Raw genomic sequence first — 5,398 nt, 5'->3', positions numbered from 1 at the left:
TTAACAAACCATAATCCAACAAAAATTTATCAGAAGTGCAGGAAGAAAGGTGAAACAGTATTTGTAGTTGGACAAACAACTACTTCAAGTATGCGCACCAGGGTGTTACAATTTACACTTCAATCAATTCGAAAACCTAATGAGAGAAGCAAATATGAGAAAATTGGGCTGGATGTTGAATAGATATTACCAAGAACACATTTCAATTTAAAATTCTGTAGGTGGAATCATCATTCAAAGTCCAGTCAAAGAAAAAAATTACCTGAAATAAACCAAGGAAGAATTTATAGAGATAAGGTAAATTTTAAAATGTTTGAGGTAGATGAAGACGAAAGAATTAAGAGAACAATATTCAGAACACATAATAAGTATAAAAGATGTAATTTTCTGTTGTTCAAAGAGCACTGTTTTATGTATATGATATCAACTGTACTTATAAATCCAAAGAACATATAAATTATCCTGATCTTATAGAAAATCATGAAATAGCATATCTTGGTAAAAAATGTGAACTTCTAGCAAATAGTATGTTAAATTATGAAGACAAGTTTAGAAGATTATGGAACCAAAAAGTTGTTATGGATCTAGGAAATCTTACAGGACGACCAACTAATTTTAACTGTTGTGGAAAACCATTACCACAAGACGTAGCTAGAGATCATAATCACTTCAATGATAGTTTTAGTAACTCATAACTTGAATATCAGAACAAACATTTTGTACTACTATACTTTTATCACGAAGCTAATTATGACACATCCCTTCATTAAAGAACAACCTGAATAAAAAATAAAGTTGAATTAGATATAGACGGTATAAGATTGTATGAAGTAAATTTCATTGCACTCATAAATTAGATGTAGTAAATAAGAAATTGGGCGAGAATCAACATAAAATTGTTTATCCATATGATTACCTTAATAATGATTGGGAAGATAAGTTAAATGAAACTGATTTTCCACCAAACGAGGTATTTTACTCTAAATTTAAATAAGGAAGCATCACGAAAGGATTAACTTGAAGCTAATGAGATTTTATAATGAGTTAAAGAAGATGTAAACATACTGTCACAGGCCTTTGAAATCTTTAGAGACAAATATTTAGATGGATATACAATTGACTCGTTACAGATACTCAACGCCAGTATTATCAATGCTTACTGGGTAAGAAAAACAACCGTTCATCTAAAACACTAGAGAAAATACTTATGATGCATTACTTGTGATAAGAAAAGGAATAGGAGGAGGTACAGAAACTGTACTTAGTGACAGAAATAATATTCCTGGGAATATATAAACAAACTGAACATTATGAAATAAGTAAATTATGTAAATTAATATAAAACAATGAACATGAAGCACAGGAAGACTATCTATTATATTTTGACTGCAAATTAATATATCTATCAAGTGTGGTTGATGAATAATCTACAAGTGAATTTATTAGATTCGAAGACTTAGAATACAAGAAAGTAAGTGAGTTAGGAATATGAGATGAATGTTAAAGAAAATAACATTAAAAAACAACTGAAGTATTCCCTTATTTTCCAGAAAACGTAAACGCTAATACAAGTGTTCACACAGTAACGAAGATTAAACAGTTATAATGAACATAAACCATTAGAGACGCTAATGCTAACACAAAATGATAAACAACTATGTAAAAAAAGGTAGAAAATTACTTTGGTATTTCAATAATCGAGTGCATAACAAGACTGAGAAAGTTGAAATATATGAAAAACAAATGCTTTCAACCATATATAGATTATAAAATATAAAAGAAGAAAGGAAGCTAAAGCTAAAGATGATAAAGGAGCTAATTTTTTCTGTAAAATAATAAGTAATGCACTCTGTTGCAAAACATTGGAAAATATGGGAAAATTACAAGTTGAAAAAATTGTTCATAAAATAGGTAGACAGAAAATGTTAGCAGGTAAAACCAACATACAAATCAACAACAGTGTTCAACAACCATCTTGTGAAAATTATAATTACAAAAGTCTATTTGAGCAAAAGAAATTTTATTTTGTAAATTGAGAGTAAAGTAATCTTGAATGTATGAAATTGTATAGTGTACTAAACTATTATTTTGACCTACTTCCAGTTTCTGCTACTTAGATACAGATGGCTTATATGTACACTCAAGAGCTGACTCAGATAAAAGCGAAAGATTTTATTAGTAGTAAATTACAAGTATAGTAGTGCTATGCTGACAGCAAGGTGATGAGCTGGAAAATGAATATTTTACTTGGAGATAACAACAGAAACCACCTTAGAAATAAAAAGTTTTACTAAAGCATTACAAAACATCAACAGAACAGAGATGATTACGTCGATACATTATTCACCGTGTCAACAATTACTTTTAACAGCTTTGATTAAAAGCAACCGAACATGAGATGCATTAGCAACACAAGCAGAAAAAACAATCAGATAATAAAATGCTTGAACTAGAAACACTAATAGATTTAAACAAACTAGAAAAGGGAGGCAGAACAAATAGAATAGAAGATCATATAAAAGAAAAATCTTATGCTAACTTAAAAGAATTTTTGGATCTTTTCTGCTAGCGCCCCCCCAGCCTTATATAGCCGATAAATTTTGCACCCCCCAAAATCTAAGTTTTCGCGAATTGTAAGAGCGATATTTGAATTTCATTGAAACAAGAGTGTCTAGGTAGATTGAAGGCACTTTTAGAATAGTTTCCTTTAAAAAGTTTTAAAAATTCAAGCTCTATAGTAGCCGATAACACCAAAAATGATCTAATACAGAAATTTTTATTGATGCTTACGTTATATGCAACAAATTTTGGTTGAATACGTAATACTTTCAAACCATAGCTGTGCTAGCTTTTAGTAAATGCATATTGCTCATATATGTTCACGTATAAGATTACTTAGCTTTAACAATGTTTACACATTTATAAATGGGGGGTGCCTAACTAAGCGGGGGGGGGGGGGGGGGGCGCTAGCAGAAAAGATCCGAATTTTTTGATACAATAACTAAAACTTTAAATGAGGTCCAACTTTCAAAACCTTTGCGCGGAGAAAACACTGCAAGCTTTGCAAGATAACACCACAACATTTTATAATCTCATACCCTTAATGATAACTGATTTTAACGGTGAGATGTTTAGAGTTAACCATGAGATCATTGGTATTCTATTTGAAATGGGAAAACGGTCAAACAAAAACTGCATTTAAAACAAGTTGATGCGTCCTCTGTTAATTTTGAAATGAATGATGTGGATGTAGATCGGAAAGCAAATAGTATACTACCAAGTGGTATGCACCAACTAATTCAACCTTCAGGGACTCTGTCCTCAACACACGTTGATATGCAAAGCAGGCTCCCTGATAGCTTAATAGAACTGGGAAATATTAAAACAAGAAATAAAAGCAGGATACGATTGATTAAATAATGAGAAGCTAAGTATCTCTAAACAACTATTATCAATGCAAATTTTTACTCGAGAATAATTAGATAACTATTTTTAATTATGCTACGTAGACATTGTAATGACAACTTGAAACCAACAGCAACAACAGCTAGCTACAGAAAATTTTGGTCCAGAAGTAACAAAATTTAAAGGATAATACATACCATTTTACAAAGATGAAACTTTTTCTGCAGATTTGATTGATTAGTCATCTTTAACCAAATACTATAAGTAAAAATACCTATTAACAGTTTTAGATAAATTTACAAAGTATGCTTTAGCTATACCATTAATGAATCAATCTGGAATATCTATTTTGAGGTATTTTAAGTTCAATTCTAGCCGTCAGCTAATTATTAAACCATTTATCTATGGTGATAGTAATTAGATTAATATACTCATTGATGCTGTTGTAAAGTAACCTAACAACATTCATAGCGCCTTTAAGTTGGCGCCTATTGATGCTTCTAATAATCTTGAAAAAATTAAACACTCTTTTATTTCTAATATTCCGAAAACTAATTTTTAAATTGTGACTAGGTTAGATATGCAGACGAGCGTAAATTGTTTCAAAGGGTTACATCCAATTGAAATAGATAGTTATATAAATTTATTGCTGTATTGAAAGCACTACCACCAACATACAAAATTGATATAAATGGAAAAATGATAGAACATTTTGACTTCAAACGCTAAAGTATTTGAGTCACATTAAACTTTTCCTAATGTAAATATTAACAATGGCAAGACAAAGATTAAATCCAGCTAAACCAGGAACAAAGAGTACTCTAAGAATAAGTGACGCACACCTACTATTTGTAGAAGACAACAATAGTACTGACATGAAAAATAATTTAATATTGAAAAATGTACATCCGACCGTTGAAAAAATAGATTTTGTTAACAACGTATATTGTGATAGCATTCTATATCTAACAAAAAAATCAATTTATTGAGTAGAAACAATATTGAATTACGTATGGGAACACTTGAAGAAATTACAATAAACCTCTTTCAATTACCTAAATCTTCAATTAATGATGAGACAATTGATAAGGTTTCTCTTAACTCAATTCCTTTAACCACATTAGCTAACAAAATTAACTGAAATTGAAATTGATTTTTAATCAATTTGGTAAAAAATGGTATTAATCCTATTAATAGTAATATATAGCTGTATTGGGATAGGGGGGTAATCCTGCCATGAGGATAATAGGGTATAGAATGCATGAGGATAATATGGAGTGGTATATCCCATGAGGATAATATGGAGTGGTATATCCCATGAAGATAATATGGAGTGGTATATCCCATGAGGATAATATGGAGTGGTATATCCCTTCTGATCTACATGTAAATTGAGATGGAAGAATTGCCGCGACTAAACTTGCATTTGAATTGTACATGTAAATTGAGATGGAAGAACTGCCGCGATCAAACTTGCGGCGATTATTTACCGAGCTCTTGATTTATGTGAAAACGGATCAAACAACAATTTATTATTTTGTTTTTCCAAGTGCAAACCAAACATATTGAAACAATTAATTACTTCACAAAATCCAAACTGCGGAGCACTTTGAAAACAGGTTTTGAAACTTAAAGTTATACCAAAATTCACGTACAAACAATAATTTACCTCACAAAATCAAACTGCGGAATACTTTGAAAACACGCTCTGAAACTTTAAGTTATACCAAAAATCACGTACAAAATTGCGTAGAAGTGGAAACTAAGGTAAGTTTGTTTGAATTAATTTAGCAAGCAACAAAGCGCTCAAGCGTTGGGTTTTGCTATGAATTTCAATCACTGCTGTCAATTGCTTCAAAGTTAATGAGGGAGCACTGAAAATGATCATCTTCAAAACTGCTGCTCCTATCAAAATCAACAGCATCAGAATCACTAATTTCCTCCTCAGTAGTAGCTCTAGCAACAATCATTCCCGGGTCGGGTGGTGTCCAGT

This window comes from Convolutriloba macropyga, chromosome 2 (genome assembly GCF_964194025.1).
Source record: "Convolutriloba macropyga chromosome 2, txConMacr16.3, whole genome shotgun sequence".
Lineage (NCBI taxonomy): Eukaryota > Metazoa > Xenacoelomorpha > Acoela > Convolutidae > Convolutriloba > Convolutriloba macropyga.
Note: the sequence above shows the minus strand (reverse complement) of the source record.